This window comes from Nannospalax galili, unplaced genomic scaffold (genome assembly GCF_000622305.1).
Source record: "Nannospalax galili isolate Female #2095 unplaced genomic scaffold, S.galili_v1.0 scaffold185, whole genome shotgun sequence".
Classification (NCBI taxonomy): Eukaryota; Metazoa; Chordata; class Mammalia; order Rodentia; family Spalacidae; genus Nannospalax; species Nannospalax galili.
Genome location: NW_008355474.1, coordinates 2,437,908 through 2,445,981, shown reverse-complemented (window position 1 = coordinate 2,445,981; position 8,074 = coordinate 2,437,908).

Here is an 8,074-nt window from a genome sequence, read left to right as displayed (position 1 = left end):
AACTGTGAACCTAGAAACTTGCACCCACTTGTGAAAGAGATGTACTGTTGCTCTGGAGTGTGTTACTGAATATGTTAAAGCTGTAGTGAAAAGCTTCTAATCATGTAGTTATTAAATTTTTTTAAAGTATAATAATTTAAAAATAATAATTCTTCAAAGCATAAAAATTTGATCCTTAATAATTAGTAGATGTGCCCTATGAGTCTCCTGGGCCTCTTGCCTCCCTCAGTGAGGGAATGTTAACAGAGCCTCATGGAGATGATCACAGTTGCTCTGATTCAAGATGACAATAATCACATCCAATCCAGAGTAAGCAGCTAATTAACAGCATCAAAAGTAAAGTCAGACAAATGAAACTATATGAAATTTGGACACTTTTGTGCAACAAAAGACACAATCAACAAAGTAAAAAATGTAGCCTGCAGAAGGGGAGAAATATTTGCAGATCACATATCTGATAAGGATTATTATCCAGAGTATAAAGAACTCATAAATCAACAGTAGAAACAAAAAAATAACCTGGTTTCTTTTTAATGGACAAAACATTTGAATGGACAGTTCTTCAAAAAAGAGAAATGCAAATGACCAGCAAACAAATGAAAAAGTGTTGAACATCAGTAACCACCAAAAAATGCAAATCAAAACTGCAGTGAGGTATATGTCATACACAATTAGGATAGTTACCTGTGGTGCTTTGAATGAAAATGTCCTCCATAAGCTCCAAGTATCTGAACATTTATTTCCAGTTGGTGATGCTATTTTGGGAGGTCTTAGAAGGTGTGGCCATGTTGGAGGAAGCATGTCACTGAGGATGGCCTTACAGAGTTCTTAAGCCTTGTCAAATCTCCATTCACTCTTTACTTTTTGTGTCTGCTTGAAGATGTGAGAGCTTAGCTTCTGTTCCCCCTCCAGCCACCTCTGCTGCCATGCTTCCCTGCCATGATGAACTTTTGCCTCTTTGGAACCTAAGCTAAATAAATTCTTCCTTTTATAAGTTCCCTTGGTCATGGTATTTCTGTCATAGCAACAGAAAAGTAACTAATACATTACTACAAAAAATATATAGAAAATAAGAAGTGTTGGCAGGATGTAAAGAAACTGTCACCCTTGGGCAGTGTTGGTGGGAAAGCATAATGGTTGGTACAGCTGCAAAGAGTGAGTTCTCAAAGGATATGAAGCAGGCAGAGAGTTGGAAGGAAAACTAGGAGAGTGTCAAAGGGGAGGGGCATCAGAGCAAAGGAGTGGTCAATGGTGCCTCCCTGCTACTGAGGGGTCAAGAAAGAAAGGAAGAGGAAGGAAATCCATCAGATTTAGTTACTTGGGAAGTTACAGGCGACATCAACCAGAGCACTTTCAATACCTTGGGGTGAGAGGGTACTGAAAACCAGTGGTTAAACATACAAGATCATCTATGTGAAATTCTGAGTGGGACAATTGCAGGGGCAGCCCTCTACCCCCATAAAGTGGAGGATAAGCCTCAGCAGAGTGGGCGACAGACGTTCTGCTGAGGTAACAGGAGGGTTGTAATGCTGAGTAGTATGAGTCACAACAGAATACACATTTCAAGAAAGAAGAAAGGGCAACAGCACTTCTACCATTTCAGCGGGAGAGGGGAGAAGAAGAGAGGGCAGAGATCGGGGAGAGAGATAAAAAAAGGAGGGGTTCAGTTCAGGAAACTAATCTACTAAGTTCAACTTCAGACCCTTGTGCTCTGCCTTGCCCTAGCTCCTAGGTGATGCTTTCAGAGTATGTGGGAATCACCTGGAGAACTTTGAAAATACGGTAGCCTGGGTCTCACCTCTAGAGATTCTGATGAAACTGACCTGGGATACAGCCTGGGCATCAGGAACACTAAAAGCTCCCCAGGTGATTCCCTTTTGTGGCCAAGGCTGAAGACCGCTACTTCGGGGTAAGTTCAAGTCTTAGCAGTTGCCTCACAACCCACATCCATCTATATTGGCTTCCAAAAGCAACATCCATTTGGAATTCTCTGGGGCCATGCTGGAGAACAATTAACAGGCTCCTCTCCTTGCAGAACTATAAGGAAAAAACCATACAAAGCTGAACTTGGTTAGCACCTCCTAGGCCTGGATATCTTGGCTTGTAAGCTGGGTTTGCATATTTTGAGCAATCCAGCTAGACAATGTTTCCAGAAGCACTGGTCAGGTAGAACAGAGCAGGGAAGAAAAGCCAAGTGGTTTCAGGCATGGTATGAAGAGAGGGCAGGAGGGACAGTCAATCCTCCTAGAAGAAGAAACCCAGACAGCAAACAAACAAGGCAGGATGGACCAAGACCAAGTTATGCTGTTGCCTCAGTGGTTATGGAACTCCAGCTGAGCCAACAGGGCTTTCTCTCTCTAAGCCCAGACTGAAACTTTCCACTAGGGACAGAGCATTTGGAGACAGTATGATGTGGCCCTCCCAACACAAAGAAAGTCCACAACTATAGAGACTGTGACCTCAGAAAGAGCTTAACCACAAGAAGAAGATTCATGCTTGGAGTCTAGCCAGTGTGGGAGTGTAACCAGCCCTTGTGGGGACTTGTGCAGGATGAAAAGAGGCCACTCCAGAGCCCCAAACTGCAGCAACCACAGAGGCACCCAACACCACAAAATCTACCCACTCTTCCCACAAGACTATGCCCATATGTATCCCACTCCCACATGGGGCTGCAATTCCTGCTTGTGTCTCTGGCTGCCTCTTCCAGTCTTTGTTCACTGCGGAACCTCAGAGGCTCAGAGGCCAGCAGAAGTGTAATGAACACGTGTATATAAAAGGGGGATGCATCCACTATTCATAAGCAAAGAATCAACAGCTTTTAAGGGAGAAGTCCCCCTCCACACTAAAATACACTAGTCTGAAGCCCTCATTCAGACAAAAAATGGGGCATTGGCATTAGGTGATTGTTATTCACATTCCTCATGAATAATCACTGCCTTCTGATTAAAGGTTCTCATGCTGCAGTGGAATAAGAACCAACAGACATGCTTGATTAAAGAAATGAAGATCTGGAGAGATAGCTCAGTGGTTAAGAGTACTTGCTGCTCTTACAGAGGACCTGGATTTGGTTCCCAGATCCCACATGGTGGTTCAAAACTGTAACTGTAACTCCATTTCCAGGAAATCCAACGCCCTCTTCTGGTCTTCATAGGTACCAGGCACACATATGGTGCACTTACATAAATGCAAGCAAAGCACTCATATACACAAAATAAAATAAAAATATTTTTTAAATGTAGATCTGACCAAATAAAACATTTGGGAAGAGAAATCTTAAAAAGTATTGCTGTGGGCTGCAAATGTAGTACACTGACCTAACATGACTAAGTCTCTGGGTTAAATTCCCAACAAAACACACACACACACACACACACACACACACACAATCCAACAGTATGATCCACTGGCAGATAAACTGTGGTAGATATATGCAGTGAAATATTATTCAGCCTTAAAAATGAAAGAAACTGACCATACTACAACATGGATGACTCTTAGGCGTGTTAAATGTATAAAACAAGCCAATCAAAAGATTAAAATAATGTATATGTTCACCACATGAGGTACTTAGAGCATTCAGTTTCACAGACAGAAAATAGAATATAGGGGCTGGAGGAATGGGTAGTTGATGTTTAATTTACGTAGAGTTTTAATTTTGCAAGATGAGAAAAGTTCTAGAGATGGACGATGGGATGTTTGTCAATATGAATGTACTTACTGCAACCAAAGTGCAAACCTAAAAAAGGTTAAAATGCTAAATTGCATGATATGTATATCTTACCATAACTTTAATAGAAATTTTTTAGAAATAATCTTAGAGAAATATTAGATAAGACCTATTGTGCTGATTACTTCCTAGTTAACCTGTTGGTAAAGGGAGAATTCCATCCTTCCCAATCACCCAAAGGACATTAGACAGTTACACATAACATCCAACACTAGACAGATGTAATTACTGAAGTTTTGCCACATGATCTCACAGCTCAGAAGGAGAAGGTACCATATGCTATGCAAGGCCGCCAAGGTTTGGACTTGAGAGCAGAGAGCACCAGCCAGGATGTGGGAGACAAATACTGCATCGTAGAAACAAAAGTGTGAGGTACCCCCTGAGCAGATGTGATTGGTTTGCTTGAATAGTTCCACAATCTGGCCAGGAACTGATGTCTGATGGGTTGAGGACCTGGTAGGGTACAGCTGACAAGGAAACGGTCAGGTGGAGACATTTTCCTGTTTGGTGGGGAGTCTGTTTGGGGAGAGCAAGGGAACTCAAGGTTAAAACTTTGGGGCTAAAGATGTTAGGATAAAATATGAAGTTGAAATTTTAGGTTTTGCAGTACACCTGAAACTTTGCAAACTGCAAAGCACTGGTAAAAGAAAAACCAAAGAAAACTTAAACAAATGGAGAGATATACCATATTCATGGACAGGAACCTCTTAGTGGTGTTAAAATATCAATTTGTTAAGTATTTTCAGCTCAATCTCATCAAAATCCAAGAAAACTTTTTTGAAATTGTTAAGCTGGTTTTCACATTTATATGAGTAAGTGACCTTAAATAACCCAAACAATTTTTAAAAGAGAGGCACTTAGGGCTGAAAAGGTAACACAACAGTTGAACGCCTTCTTAGCATGTGCATGGCCCTTGGTTTAATCCCCAGCACCACAAGAAAGAAAGGGGGGAGGGAGGGAGGAAAAAGAGAGGGGAAGAACTAGAGAGAGTAGAAGGGAAAAAGGAAGGAAGGGCAAACGAAGGATTTAATCTCATTTAAGTCAAGCCAAACTATAAAATCCAAGACCAAATTAATCAAGAGTGTGATGTGGTAAGGGCTGGCATAAAAAAAACAGAAGGGTAAAAAAGCAGACCAACATGCTGATTTCCAACAAAAATGTCAAGGCAACATAGCTTTACTCAAAGCACCCTGAATCTGGTCATAATTCAGATATCAACAGTTGAAATGAATAAGAAAATTGTGGTTTAATCACATATGAAATGAGGAAAAGACATTGAGCAAAAGACATTGACTTAAAATAGCAGACACTCACTCTTTCACAGTTCTGGAACCAGAAGTCCAAAACCAAGGTGTCCACGGCCACACTGCTCTGAAGACTCTGGGAGAGAGCATCTCCAGGCACTCTCTCCTGCCTCTCATTTTCCAGCCTTTTGCCCAAAGTCATGTATCTGTCACATCACTGAGACTTGGTCTTCAATAAAGCACACTGGGGGAAAGGGGACTCAGCAAGTCAAGATGCTGACCATACAAGCCTAGTGAACTAAATTTGATACTCAGAATCTTTGTAAAGGTGAAAGGAGAAAACTGATTCCAAAGGTGTCCTTTGACCTCAATGCATGTGCCATGGCACACACACCCACACACATATCATACACATATACAATAACAATAAATAAAATTTTAGAAAACCTTTTTAAAGGCATACTGGGGATACACCTCCTGTAGAGAACCAACTTGCGTGTCCCCTTCCCTTGACTACTATTCTTGGGCCCTGAATCCACAACTCTAGGTAGCCCTTCCTGTTCCCAAGCCTTGACATCTTTAACATGACTCCTTGGTTACATTCTTGTTCTGGTTCTGATCCTGGTTCTGATTCATGAACTTCTACTTACTTACCAAATGGGCCCAGCTCTGCCCTGCAGGAGCATTTGATGTGGTTAGACCTTTTTCTCCTACAAACTGGAACTTGAGCCTCACACCAGCTCTGGCTTTAGACTCAGGACTTGAAGGAATGGATTCAGGTCAAGACCTCAGAGGCTCTCTGGGGTAAGAATGAAGCAATTTAAAGTTTCTCAGATACTGGTCTCCATACAACCACCTGGGCTGCACCTTAGGTGACTGGTAGAAGAGAGAAAACTTAGAATCTTTAGCCTTGATCTTCTCTATCTCCTATGAGCTGACCAGCTTCTCTCCTCTCGTCCTTTGTTGAGTGAAGAAGAGTAAGCTTCCTGGAGCCAGGCACAAGATATGGCCAGGAAAGCTGAACATGTGTGCTTGCTTTATGCCTCTTACTTCTGTGCCTATATTCATCTGGAGGGTAAACAGAGCACCCACTAGCTAGTTTTTTTCTCAGTGCTGTGACAAAATATCTGACAATAGAGTCTTAAAGGAAGAAGGGCTTGTTTTGGTGGGCAAGGTGTGGCAGCAGGAGCATGCATAGCTGGTCACGTTGTGTCTGGAAGCAGATAGATGTTCTGCTTACTCCATTTTTGGTTTAGTCTGGAGCCCCAGCTGTGGTGATTTGAATGAAAATGTCCCCCATAGGCTCCAAGTGTTTGGACATTTTGTCCCCAGGCAATGGCACTGTTTAGGGTTTTAGAAGGTGTGGCAATCCTGGAGGAAGCACGTCACTGGGGGTGGGCTTAGAGAGTTCTTAAGCCTTGCCAGATCTCCAGTTACTCTCTTGCTTCCTGTGCCTGCGTGATGATGTGAGAGCTGAGCTTCTGCTGCTCCTGCTCCAGCCACCTCCAGCCACCTCCAGCCACCATGCCTCCCTGCCATGACAGACTGTAATTCCTCTGGAACTGTAAGCTCACGTAAACTCTTCCTTCTATAAATGGTTTGGGTCAGTGTTTCTATCACAGCAACAGAAAAGTGACTAATACACCAGCCCATGAAGTGGTGTTGTCCTCATTCAAGGTGGGTCTTCCCTTTTCAGTTAAACCCTAGGTGATTCCAGATCCCAGCAAGTTGACAATCAAAATTAACCATCCAACAGTGAAAGGATGCAACAGGCTGCAGGGCCACTCCCACCCCTCCATGATGCCTTAGTTTTATGAGTGTATTGCCTACATGTAGGTAGGTGCACCCATGTCATGCAATGCCCGCAGAGGTTAAAAGAGAGTTTCAGATCCTCTAAAACTGCTGTTACTGATGGTTGTTAGCCACGATGTAGGTACTGGGAACTGAACCCAGGTCCTCTGCAAAAGCAGCCTGTGTTCTTAACCACTGAGCCATCTCTCCAGCCCCAATGATTTCATCTTTTGAAGATCTCCTTCGGTGACCTCCAAAATCTAGTCTTAAGAGCCAGGGAATAAAGTCATAGGGCAAGAATAAGGCCAATTTCCTAGCACTGAAAGGTGACCTCACCCTGGCAAGCACCTCAACACGCCAAAGACCCAGACCCAGAATATACCTTGAGTGGAGCCACCAAGTCCTGAAGGCCTGCCTTAGGGACAAACAGACACAGGGAGAAAGCTGTTCTCTCTTCTCTTTCCTAAAGTGTGGGCTGGGATCACAACACATTAAATGGGACTCCACCAAGTGTCCAGGACCCCATCAGGGTATGACAGTCTATTCTGGCAGCAGGGACCTAGTGGCAGGCTCAGCCAGGCCCCCAGGGCACCAATATGACCCTCATCTACTTTGGGTAACTCCAGTGGAGGGTTCAGGTGAGGATTAGGATATTACAGGGTAGAAAGCCCAGGTTAGCAACCGAAGACAAGAGTGGAACTGTAACCTTAAAGTGAAGTGTGACATCATACTCAGGAGCTAGAGCCGTTCCTGTTGGGATCGACTAAGGACACACCAATTCCATCTTCCATGGTTTCTCATTGGCCACAGAGAAATTGTGGCTGTGGAACCTGACTTAAAGCCTCAGTGGAGTGTCCTCTTAGCTTCACATTCCTGAGTTCTAGGGAGACTTAGTTTCCCATCAGTGCTCTACTTTGCTCTCGTGGAACACATGCATCCCTTCCCTGGATGGTGACAGGCAGAGGCTAGCTGATGGTACCAAGGCCTTTCCATATACTCTGGGAGTTCCCAACAAGTTCCCCAGCCTTTCCCAGTCCTAATCATATACTTTACAATACTTTATAGAGGCTAAACTTGAACCTTCCTATAAAGTGGGCAGAGAGAGAGCAATTTAACATTTGTAAACATCTGTGAGTAGTTTATTGTTCTCCTCATTCATAGGAGGGCAGGGTTAAGCACACATAGAGCCATATTACCTGGTGCTGGATCTCAGCTCTGCCACTCATCAGCTGTGCGACCTTGGACAAAGTGTTTGACTTTCCTGGACCTGTTTTTTTGGGGGGGTTGGGGGGGTTGGGGGGGCGGAGGGGTA